Here is a 13,503-nt window from a genome sequence, read left to right as displayed (position 1 = left end):
AGTGAGTGACCTGCTGTGAGAAGCTGGGGAATACCTGATTGAGGCAGGTGTCTCTGGCCCACTCCTGAATTAAATTGCGACTGCCAGAACTGTGTAGAGGAACCAAATGGCTTGAGGCAGCACTGGGCTGACACAATACAGTGGGGCACAACCTTGGCTGACTGGCCTGGACCCGGAGAGCCACACGCAGAGTAGTCTGACATGGCGCTGCCTTGGGGGTGCCATGTGGGGAGTGTGACTGGCCTTTCCACACACGCAGAAGACCTGCGGGGCCCGTGGGCACTAACACTGCTGCCAGGACTATGACGCACAAAATATTTGAGGTGAGCAAGCTACATGCACAAGCTAGATGCCTGCCCTGGCCCCCTTGGGACCTGAGGCTCACTGCTGTGACCGGTGGAACCACCAAGTGGCTGTGATGATCCTGTAGGAAAAGGGCAATGCAGCGCATACGCGGCCAGCCCAGTTGTGCCCCATATCATCAAGACAGTAGCACTGCCTGAAGGAGGGTCCATTTGGCAGAGGACTGGCCGCTTATGCCCTAATTAAGGAACTGGCACTTGTGCAGGTGGCGCTTGCTGAATGCTGTGGGTACAAAAGTTAGCCATGGGATGGCTGCGAACTAACGTGCAGCAAGCTGCAACACGCGTGGGCGCCTCCGGAGGTAGGACAAGCGGGAGGGGGCAACCTGGATGACACACCACAGTCTGCACTCTCTATTAAATTGAACTCGGTCCTGGCGGCGGTGGAGAGGATCGGGGCAGCACTACACCGAACAAGGACCTTGCCATAGTCGAAGATTGATAAGGTAACTTCTGACTTCACTTTATTGCATTCAGATCACCAGAAACTAGCGGACAAAGTCTGCTCGCAGGAGCACTCTGAACTGAAGCCCACAACACAAAGCTACTCATCCACTCTGCAAAATCTACTTGACCGTATGGACCCCCTGAAAGACAGGGTAGAAGACGCTGAAGGGCGGTAGCGTCGTAATAATACCCGTGTAGTGGGTCTACCAGAGGGTGAGGGGGGCCGCAGTCCAGTGGAATATGTGGAACGTTGGCTTAAGGACCTACTTCCTGCAGACGCCCTGTCAGAACACTTTGTTGTTGAACACGCTTGCACCGTGTACTGGCATGCACACCTCCACCGGGGGCTAGACTGTGCTCTTTCCTGTTTAAATTGCTCAACGTCAGGGGCAGCGACACAATACTTTGTGAGACGCGTAAGCTTGCAGACATCAAAGTTCAGGATAGCCAAATCGTGATATTTCCAGATTAATAGCACAGGTCCAAAGACATAGGGGAAGCTACGTCGCAGTGAAATGTCAGCTACGTGAACTCAATATACGCTATTCCCTACTGTTCCCAGCCAGACTAAGAATACTCACAAAAGACACTACCCACATTTTCGACTCACCTCCGACATATGGGACAGACTAGAGAGTCGGGTCAGCTGTTGGGCCCAGACCTCAGGTGGATGCAACCCCAAAAAGGCAGAGCAATAGAACTCGCCGCCGTGGCAGGAGCAGAGGTCCCGGCGGTGTGCCGTCCATGTCAGCTGCTCCGGATCCCGAACAGAAGCTGATGGAGAGACAAGAAGCGCTACAGGTTGCAGCAATGGTCGGAACAAATCATCAATCCACAGGCCATGACACAAACCCAACCCACTCATCAAGCACCAATGTGTCATCACTATCCAGGTTTGGCGACATGGAAGGGCCACACAATAATTTGACTGCACACAAAAATCTTAGTGGCGTACTGCTAGCAAACAATGCATACACTCTGGCATGCTCCATCCTAAATGTCTCCCAGTCCGGATTTTGCAGCAACCACAGCACTGAGACGGCCCTCCTCACTGCCACCGATGACATCCGCATGCTACAAGACATGGGGCACACTGCAGTCCTTATGCTACTAGACCTATCTGCAGCTTTTGACACCGTCTCACATCGCACTCTCGCAGCCAGACTCCATGACACAGGGATACGAGGAACCGCCTTCTCCTGGATCCGATCCTTTCTCTCTGGCAGACCCCAAAGGATCAGACTCCCTCCTTTTCTCTCCGAACCCACACAGATCAACTGCGTAGTTCCCCAGGGATCATCGATCAGCCCCACGCTCTTGAACATCTACATGGCCCCCCTCGATGCCATTGTCAGACAACATGGTCTCAGCATAGTATCATACGCCAACGACACCCAGCTCGTCCTCTCCCTCACGAAGAACCCCAAAGACACCAGACTCTGTTTCCAGGAAGGAATGAGAGGCGTAGTCGCCTGGATGTAAAGCAGCTGCTTGAAGCTCAACTCGGAGAAGACTGACGTCCTCATCCTCGGACACTCCACTTCCACCTGGGACAACACCTGGTGGCCCTCCGCCCTCGGGTGTCCGCCCACCCCGACAGACCACGCACGGAAACTCGGCATCATCACCCTGACTCCTCCCTCACCATGACCTGCCAGATCAACTTCATCACTTCCACCAGCTTTAACTGCCTTCAGATCCTCTGCAAGACCTTCAAATGGATTGCCCCAGAATGCAGAAAAACCGTCACCCACGAAATCATAACCAGTAGATTGGACTACGGTAATGCCCTCTAGGCCGAATCAAAAGAACCCTCCTACACACGCTACAGACCATCCAGAATGCCGCAGCCATACTCGTCCTCGGAACCCCACAGCACGAACACATGACTCAACACCTACTTGACCTCCACTGGCTCCCCATCAAGAAGAGAGTTACTTTCAAACTGCTCACCCACTCCTACAAATCCCTACACAACATCAGACCCAAATACCTCAACGAGAGAGTCTCCTTCCACGTATCCAAGAGGAGCCTTCGCTCCACAGACCTCGCCCTCGCAGAGACCCCCCACATCCGCAGAACCAGAGCAGGAGGAAGAGCCTTCTCCTACGTCACAGCCAAAGCCTGAAACGAGCTCCCTATGAACATCAGACGCTCCCCCACCCTCCACACCTTCAGGAAGAACTTCAAGATCTGGCTCTTCGATTGAACCGGAGCTGCAGCCCCCTCCCCCTCCCCCCCCCAGTGCCTTGAGACCTTCACAGATGAGTAGCATGCTTTATAAATCCCCTAATTGATTGATTGATAGTGGGTAACAGGGTGCTTTAGTCACGTACTGCATGAACACATGCTGCACACCTGAAAGCCTAGTGACTTATCATGCAGATAGGCCGCACAAGACACATCACGTACGCCCACCAAAACCTACAAACATATACACCAACCGGGTAGCTGGGATTGATAGATGGCTCACTACCGCACCGAGGGGGATTGAGCACCTGATACATCCCTATGCCCCAAACCCATAACCAGCCGTACACAAGCAGAATAGTTGCCACAGTTGGCCTCCCTCATTTGGACCAATGTCAATTGTGAGTTAGCCCCTGTGCAGACACGTGCACAAGTGGTCCCCTCCCTGATACACTCTCATCAGAACGGGTTTGTGCCGTCCCGTAACACTTCCCTCAATCTTGGGCGCCTCTTTAGGATAGCGATTGATTGCCAAACCCTATGCCCGCACACTGGCTGCCTAATCCTAGACGTAGAGGAGAAGTTCAACACCTTGGAGTGGGAATTCCTGTCTGCGGCCCTTGAAAAGTATAACTTGGGGGTAATGTTTATCAGGATGGTCTATACACAAAGACGTCGGTAAGGGTCAAGGTGGGCCAGCACATATTGGAAAAGACACCAGTGCGAAAGAGGACTAGGCAAGGCTGCCCACTGTCTCCCCTACTCTTCGCACTTGCCATAGAGCCGTTAGCAGAGACAATCCGTAACACATTGGAAGGCGGCCTCCTACTGGGAGATGGCACTAACAAAGTCTCATTGTATGCGGATGACCTGTTCGTATACATTAAGGACACCGGTAATATGCCTCTGCGAGTGGGACACATACTGCGTGATTTCGCTACCCTCTCGGGACTAACAGTTAATGTCAACAAGTCCTGTCTATATTTATTTAGAGAAGAAGCCTGCGACCCAGGATACGCCCTCGACGGCGAGCAGTGCAGTGGAAAGCGCACACGTTCCGTTATTTAGGTATTCGGATATATAGACAACCAACAGACTTGTTTGAGGGTAACTTGGGCAGAACACTAACCGCCATCCAGTCACAAATGCAATTTTGGAGTGCGCTCCCGCTCACAGGCAAAATAGCTCTAGCTAGGAAGGTGACCTTCCCGTGATTTTTATACTATTTCTCAAACTTGCCGCTATACGTTTCCCCTCCTTTTTTAATATGTTTGAGAAACTGGTAAGCGACTTCATATGGGACAGTGCCCAACACCGGGTGGCAATAAAAAAGCTATACTTCCCCACAGATCAGGGAGGCCTTGCAGCCCCACATTTTGAGCAATTTATGTAACTGCATATGCAGTGGATGGCCAGGTGGCTCACCGATCGACAGCATGATGACACTGCCAGCATGAGTGCACCCTATACATTATTACGACTATTAAAGATATTCCATCCCGGCGCGACCCTGAAACCCCCAGAGCCCCTGCTGCTCGGAGTAGCGTATAAGTGCTTCCGCAGAAGTCTATTTTTAACTAGGCAAGTCACACCATATGCACCGGCATTACCACTATTGGGGTCACCCAAAGGCTGATCAGCGGTAACAGAAACACAACTCCGTGACTGGCATAAGCCAAATGTCCAATCCCTGGGCGACCTGTACCGAGAAGGCACACTAGTCCCATATGTGATTCTCCAGGCAGAAGAGGGGCTCCCGCCTGGTCAGTTCCTATTGCACCACTCATTAATAGCCACGCTTACGTCTAGGTGGAGTGACCTCACAGTTGAACCGACAACCCATCTCACTGTGCAGTACCGGCATGTCATGGCAGTGGGAGACACCTCATGCAGTGGTTTGCTGTCTCCCTCCGTCAGCACACAGCATTTAATCTGCATCCCCTTTGCATTCATTGGGAACAAGATTGGGGGAGACCAGTCTCAGACACAGAATGGGCTTGGCTGCTAGAAAGCCCAAAACGCATCCCAAGGAACATGAGTTTCCACCAAATTCAGTACTATATCAAACAAAGAGGATATCTGACACCTGCCAAAATCAATTGTTACTTCAACCGTACAGATGCAGCTTGTCCACGGTGCGCTCTGGTGGATGCTGGTCTACTACACATGTTATGGGGCTGCACCCGCTTTCACACTTACTGGAGGGAGGTGGCAGCTACGATGGCCTCCTGCACAGAGCACGTAATCCCTTTTGAGTGGCAGGCCTACATGCTACACCTATATCGCCGAACACGTGGTAATAAGGTGTCCTCTAGGTTTCTGGATCTGAGTCTTGTAATAGTCAAGAGATTAATCACCAAAAGATGGAAGTCGCAGGATCCTCCCAACATTCACGCATGGAGGCACTAAATGCTGGCATGGGCTAAAGCGGAAAGCGTTGCAATTCGCCGCGAGGACATCACAGGAATTCGCAAGATCCCGATGGCAGCTGGGTGGGATGCAATGCTGACCGAGTTGTAACACAGGCGTAGATGCAGACGGGATCTCGCACACAGCTAACACTATGGGTTGACAGAGAATATGCATCAGACACAGCCAGCGCAAAGGTGCAAACAAGCTAACCACAGGCGCCGCCTGAGTTACCCGCACCACACTATGAATAAGGTCATATAATAGGTAGTTGGAAATAATGGAGCAAGTGTGACTGTACAGGAGTTCGCACAGAAGAGGAGACTGCCGGAGTAGCCAACCCAGGTTTTATTCACCCAGTTATATTTGTAAGTTGAACCAATGTAGTTATTACTCGCCACCTCACGACATAAACGACAAGATGACAAGACAGGACTCTGTCGCATCATTGGCATGAATCTGGACACATGGCAGACACAAACATACATAAGCCATGACACGCAAACAGACACCATTCTCCTTAGAACCGCATAATTTACTGATAAATTATATTATGCAAAATGTATAATAATGGCTCTGAAATGTAAAATCGACGTTTCATGCTAAGACATATGTGCCCTGTAACTAACAGTTTTAAAAACTCAATAAAAGTAAGTTAAAAAAGAAAATGAAAACAGGCAGTCACACATTCAGTTATCTTAGAGGCACTAGACTAGAGTCATGATTTGAATGGTACAACATGGCAGTTACACTAGGGCCCAAAGTTCTAGGAACCCGTCTAAACACCAAATGTTGCTATATTTTACTACTAAACAGGCAGTCCCATTCGCAGTTCTGGGGTCATGATCTGAATGATGCAGCAGGTGCAGTGGCACCAGGTCCAAAAGTTGTGAAACTTTTTTTCTTAAATTAAGGCTGCACAGGGTTTACTGTTTACCAATACTTGTCTCCCCCTTGCTGCATGCATTTAAAAAGTGCTTGTTTATCTTTGCTTTAGTAGGTGGAAATTTTAACAAATTTTCACATTCTTTATAATATTGTTCCACTAATAGAATTGCATTTGTTTTCTGTGTCATGTGTTTGTCACTAATAAAATAGTTTTTTTTCTGTGTCATGTGTTTGCTGGTGGTGCATTATGAAGCGTAAACCCAAATGAAATGATTGCAGTGCTTTACATGAGCACGCTCCATGTTGCTTTGAAGTGATGTTTTAACCTCCTTTATCCGTTGGGACAGTGTCTGTATAACATTACAGCGCCAGAAAACTGCTACAGACTCTTGGATTGTAAAAACGGTCATGTGCCTGTTCTAAAAGTTTCATGATTGCAGCCTGTTCCTTCTAGTGGCCGATAAGGGAGGCTGTATAATTTCCAGAGAAGTGAATTTGAAAATTCCAAGTGCTGGGCATTGTTGTCGCATTGCATCAAAGCATGCCTTTGTGAGCAAGCGTGTTTGGTGACTTTAGCGGATTTGTGCTGCTGTTATTTTTTCCAGAAGGTATCTATTATTTTTGAATACTTTTAAATAAAAAAAAATATATATATTTTCTTCTTTGTTGTGAATTCTCACTATTTTAACACTTAGGGGCCCATTAGGATGGCGGGTAGATCGCCCCCGCCAGGCTGGCGGTAGCCACCGCCGGCCTGGCGGGGGTGATCCGCCCGCCATCCTTGCTCTGAAAAGCCCCCACCGTATTAGGATGGCGGGGGGACCGCGGCGGACGGTAAGACCCTCTGCAGCTTTTCCGACCCTGTCGCAAGGCGACCGGGGCAGAAAAGGTATAATATGGTGGCGGTGTCTATGAGACACCGCCAGCCATATTATGATGGGCCAATTTGAATGCCTTTCCGTGGCAGTAATGCCGCCACGGAAAGGCATGCGGAGGATCCCTGCGGGGGCCCGTTGCGAGCCCCCAGGGACTCCGGGGGGTGGGGGGTGCACATGGAGGGTACCTATGGTACCCCCCGCATTTCAAAGTGCAACATGGCAGGCACCGCACAGTGCCTGTCATGTTGTGCTTTGAAATGCACGACGTGCATTTTTACCATTGCGGTGGGCGGCGCTTTCACCTTGTGTGAGGGGTATTTTACACAACACTGAGTGTCCCCCATCCTTGTGGTGCACACTGGAAGTAGGATTCTTCTTGTTTAATTATCAGTGCCTGTGGAGTAGGAATCCTATCTTTTTACTCTACCTCCCCTCGTTGTTATTTCAGCCATCAGATCTAACGTCAGAACAACCCTAAAGGAAGAAGGGATCTTGCGCCCCAGACACATACTCCCTGACCTTCGCACCCAGTGCACTGTTCCCCTGGGACCACCAGCATCCATCACTCCCTGCTCCCAGGCAGCAAGCTCTCTTGCTATCATTTATCTAAACACACGCTCATTGGTAAAGCACCAGCTTGATATCTTTCAATTGCTGGATGCAGATAAACCTGACATTCTTCTCCTGTCAGAAACATGGCTCACAGCCGACTCTAACCCCGATATCCTGGCAGCAACACACTTGGGCTACTACATACTCCATGTCAATAGAGCATCGGGTAAACCAGGGGGTGGAGTGGCAGCCATTATCCAACATAAACATAAAGTCACCACCCTTCAGACCAACGCTCTACCCCATGTCGATAGTCTTATTTTGAAATTCGACTCCCCCAAGTTCTCCTTTGTCTATGCTCTATTCTATCGACCTCCGGAACACATGCCTCTGTTTCCTCAACTTTTTGGCGATCTTATTTCCCAGTTAGTCATCAACCATGCTAGGAATATGGGCCCACATGCATCAATGTAGGATTTTGCATTTCTTAAATAGCGAAAATTAAGGAATCGCTATTTAGGAAATGCAAAATGCTATGCATCATTTTTTTCGGTATTTCTTTGTGATTCGGTAAAAATCGCATTTTTTACCGAATCCCAAAGAAATACCGAATTCTTAAGTTAATTTTCGCAATTTCCATTGATTCCTATGGGCCAAAAGGCCCATAGGAGTCAATGCAAATTGCGAGTGGCACTTAGAAAATTTCATGGGTGCAGGAGGGGGTCCAAAGGACCCCCCCATGCACCCCTGAAATGTATTTTTCGCATCATGTTGCACACACACATGTCCTAAGGACATGTGTGTCCGTAACATGAATGTTGAAAAAATAACATTTTAAGCATTTTTAACACTTTTTCCAAATTTACTGAGTGGTTCAACCACTCGGTAAATTTGGAACCCTAAGTGCGAATTTTCACTTGTCTAAAGTGATGATGCATTGCTTTTAAGAAGTCGCACATCTTAAAAGCACCCGCAATTTTAGAACTCGCAACAATGTTGCAAATTCTAAAATTGCTTCATGCATCCCAAAAAGCACTTTTGCATTCGCAAACGGCCGATTTTAAGGAATCGCACCGTTTGCGAATGAAAAAGTGCTTGATGCATGTGGGCCATTATCCTTAGTCACTTCAATTATTGGCCCTCCGACTCTCATGAGAGTTCCACTTCGGTTGAGTTCACGGACTGCCTAGAGGGCATGAATCTCTCCCAACACGTGCACAAGCCCAACCATGCCAAGGGGCATACCCTGGACCAAGTCTGAACCTCTAACTTAGAAATCACATCACCCCTAGTTTCTCCCTGCACATGGTCTGATCACCATTGTATCTCTTTTACCATAGCCTATATTCCCTCTACCACGTCGCCCCCTCTCAGTAATCTCCTGGCCAGAAACTGGAAACGAGCCAACCAGGACGAGTTCCATGCAATCCTATCTGCCACCCCCGCACCCCCCCCCCCCCCCCCCCAAGCACAGGTCCCCATCTCCCTTCAAGCCTCTAACCTTGACCACTGGCTAGAAGTAGCCAGTGACAAGGTGGCTCCTTTGAAAAAAATCTCTCTCTCAAACGCCCCAATGACGCCCAATGCTGGTTCTCTTAAGCCCTAAAAAAAGAAAAACTAGCACTTAGGCAGGCAGAACGTCGGTGGCGCAGAGCCTATGCACCTGAGGAGAGAGTGGCATATGTCGCCTTACTAAAAAACTATAAAGATTCCATTCTCCAGGCCAAATCTGCCTACTTTCCCCAAAAAATTACGAACTCATCCACGAAGGTCAAGGATATTTTATCGATTGTCAATGAGCTTGCTCAACCTGATAGGGTCACCCAAAAATCTGTGCCCTCACAAACACTATGTGACTCATTAAATTCGTTCTTTATAGACAAAATCACCCTTATCAAGAACAATATCCCTACTCCCACTCTCCCTTCCTCCCTCCCTGTAATCTGAAAAAACCCCTTCACGCTCGATTAAATCCCTCTGATCTCTTTTTTAAGTTAATTTTTTTTTTAATTAAAGCAGCGAATAGCAAAATCAACAAGTAAATCAATAAAGATGTTACATAAGATCAAACAATGGCTTAAATAAGAAAAGCAATAATGTGAATAATAACAATGGCATTAATATTAGGTAAATGACTATAAGCATGACTAGTGAATATTGGAATATATAGCGATGAAACATTCAAAACAGTCTAAAACAATAATGTGAAATGTACAAATTGAAAACAAAAGAAGAATATAAAATAAAGAAAAGAAGCATATGAAACAAGCAATAGGAAGTCATGGAGGTTTAAGAACCTCTTGTTGCATTAGTGATATAGGCAGAGAACATCTAGCACTATCATTGAAAAAGGACGAAACTGGGGTCCACAATTCCCTTCTTTTCACAGCAAGGTTCAATGGATAAACAAAAGTGGTGTCTAATCTATGATTATAGCATACTGCATACCACCATGCCTGATATGATATTGTGGTAAAATCTTTCCAATTTTTGGTGATCCCATGGAAAGCTACTGTTAGCATTAAATCAATTATCCTTGTACTAAATGTATAATGTCCCCAAATAGGAGAGAGGCTCCCTAGAAAAACATGGGAATTAGAGAAGGAGTGAGTAGAGGAGAAGATCTTATTGATCTGGGACCATACTCTCACCCAAAAAATCTGTACTAGGGGACAATCAAAAAGCATATGAAAAAGGTCAGCACGCGGTGATGAACAAGACCAACATAAATCGGTGGAGTCAGAATACTGTTTGCTGAGAGTGAGTGGTGGAAGTAATAAACGATTATAAATAAAAAATATTGTCTGAGTGGTATTAGCAGCTCTAGACGATTTGCGAAGTTTCAGCCAAATTTTGTCCCATAAATTGATGGGCCAAGAGACATGTAAGTCTTCTTCCCATGCCTCCTCTGTCTTGGTTTTAATGCGAGATGAGGATGGGGTCAGAAGAAAAGCATACATTTTTGATGCTCTAGCTTCCTTAAGAAGTAAGGGATACAATAGAGGCATGCTAGAAGGCACAGGATATACAGGAGAAGGAGAAGCGGAATGTGCGTCATGGACAACTTGAAGTGTATTGGATAACAAAGAATATTTAGTGCAAAAAGAAGGAGGAAAATGAAAGGAGGAAGCAGCTGACGAGAAGGGAAGGAGTTGACCTTGATGATATGTATGTATGTATGTATTGCATACTTGTATTGCACAAACTGTCACCCAAAGGGTATCCTGGCGCTTTGACTTATCCAGACCAACAAAGACGCCTCACTACACTGCCCTGGGGAACAGATGGGACTTCAAACCTTTTTTAAATAAGCAGAATTCCCCCATGCTCCTTAGAGTCACTGGCAGGGAATTCCAGAGTTTGGCCGCAGTGTATCCAAAAGAACGGCCTCCCATCCGTATCCTCCGGATCCTAGGGACTGTGGCCAAATAAGCAGATGAGGAACGAAGGGTTCTAGAGGTCGAGTACTAGGAGAAAAGCTTTTGTAACTGGACAGGGCCCTGATCATGGAGGGCCTTAAAGACGATACACAGCGATTTAAAACAGATGCGCTGATAAACAGGTAACCAATGGAGGTCCTTAAGTGCCAGGGATGAAGAGGACGAGCGCGGACGAGAAAGGGCCAGTTTAGCCAGATATAACTGATGAACCCAAATAAGACCACGCGATCTCCATGTCCTCCATAAGACTGGTCTATTATTAATCAAGATGGACTTCTTATGCCATATGGTATGCTCAAAAAAGGACGAGATAGGCAAACTGGGAAGAATTTTGGACGTAAATTTAAGAATGGGGGTAGATAGAAATTGTGGTTTATGTGAAAACATGAGATATTCTTTAAATGAGAAGGGAGAAATGAAGGAACGCTCCAGGTCCAACCAAAGAGGAGAAGATGAAGTAGAGTCCAAGATCCATCTAGATACTTGATGTAACAGGAAAGATTTATGGTAAAGAGAAAAATTAGGAAAATTCACCCCGCCCTCCAGCTTAGGACGCATTAATTTGACCAGAGACAAACGAGATTTTTTATGTCCCCACAAAAAAGTAGAAAGAAAAGAATTAATTTTTTATAATATTTTAAGGGAATAGAAAATTGGATATTGGAAATTGTAAAGAGCACGATGGGAGAAAGCATCATCTTGATTGTATCCAATCTTCCCCACCAGGACAAATAAAGAGGGTGCCACTTTGAAGTAAGGGTGCTCAGTTTTTGAATACAATCATCTAAACATCTAGTAACTGTACTCACAAGAGAAGATGAAAAACGAAGACCTAAATATTTAATGGACTCAGAATTCCATGTAAAGCCCGAGGCAGAAAATTCACTTTTAAGAGTGAATTTTGTAAGGGGTAAAATCTCGCATTTGTCCTTATTCAATTTGTATCCGGATACGTGTGCAAAGGAATCGACTTCAGACAAGAATGCAGGAAGAGAAGAAGTGGGTTGAGATAGAAACAGTAAAACATCATCGGCATATGCAGCCATCTTAATGGTAGATTGCTGGAAGGTGAAACGATGAATATCTCCATTTTGGCGAATTCTGAGCAAGAAAGGTTCTAGGGCAAAGTTAAACAGAAAAGGAGAAAGAGGGCAACCTTGTCTAACCCCTCTATTAAGGGAGAAATAAGAAGATAAGTCACCATTAGCCGAAATAGCCGCCCTTGGATGAGAGTATAAGAGTGATATCAGCATAGATATTTTTGGACCAAATCCAAACCACTTCAAGGTTTGAAAAAGATATAACCATTCGACCCTATCAAAAGCTTTTTCAGCATCCAGAGCTATAGCTGTCAAGGCCCAGCTTTGCAGGAGTCTGTTGTCGCAGAATAATAGTCCACCTCCTGACATTACCAAGTCCCCTGACATGGGGTTTCCACCCAGGGTTTTCGCATTATCAGGTGAGGGAAAAAAGGTAGGGAAGGGGTCTGCAGGGACAAAGGCTCTGGAATGACACAAACACAACAATTAGATAATGACAAACAGTCTACGCTCATTAATTCTCGCTAAACAAGGTAGATGATGGTGTACCTGGTTGACCTCTGCAGTGTGTCATGAACTTGTAGCATACAACATATATTCGCACAACCCTGAAGAGAGAAAACGATTGTGCCATAAGTATCTTGTCTAACTTTTCTTCCAATATATATATATATATATAATGCACTGTGACGTCTCCTACCCTGTTCTATCTACCAGTAGAAGTAGTTAGAATACAAATCTTTGCTGATGCAAACAAAAATTAACAAGATGCCTATTTGGGTTGATCTCACCCAGAGAAGTGAACAAAGTTATTAGGCAATGTACACAATGAGATGTTGTGATGCTTCCATAACCTGCCCTACCAGTCTGTGCTGCTCTTGTGCAGCAAGCTTGACCAGTACAGGGCAGCAAGGCGGAAGGAGAGGCAGCGGGCAGAACAACATACAAGGGCAGTCAACCGCCTGGCCACTGCCACTTCCCTGCTTTGCAGGTGATACGTAAACGTCCAGGAGGTTCTGGCACACAGTGGCAGTGAAGTGTCCAGGGGCCTTGTGAGGGTGACAAGTGCCGTTGAGGTGCTGCTGACAGCGCAGTCAGCACATACTGTTGCTCTGGATGTGGGTGAGAGCGAGGAGAGCACCAGTAAGAGCAGCATGACAACCCCCCCTATTACTGACACACGGAGGAGCAGCAGGCTACATGGGGCTGCCACTGCCCACGCACCAAGTGAGGATAGCCAGCCAATGTCATCCGGCACTGGTAGGCGTGGCCGCAAAAACTGATGCTGCCCACACTT

Source organism: Lissotriton vulgaris, chromosome 5 (genome assembly GCF_964263255.1).
Source record: "Lissotriton vulgaris chromosome 5, aLisVul1.2, whole genome shotgun sequence".
Classification (NCBI taxonomy): domain Eukaryota; kingdom Metazoa; phylum Chordata; class Amphibia; order Caudata; family Salamandridae; genus Lissotriton; species Lissotriton vulgaris.
The sequence above is the reverse complement of the archived record's forward strand: the minus strand, read 5'-3'. Positions refer to the sequence as shown.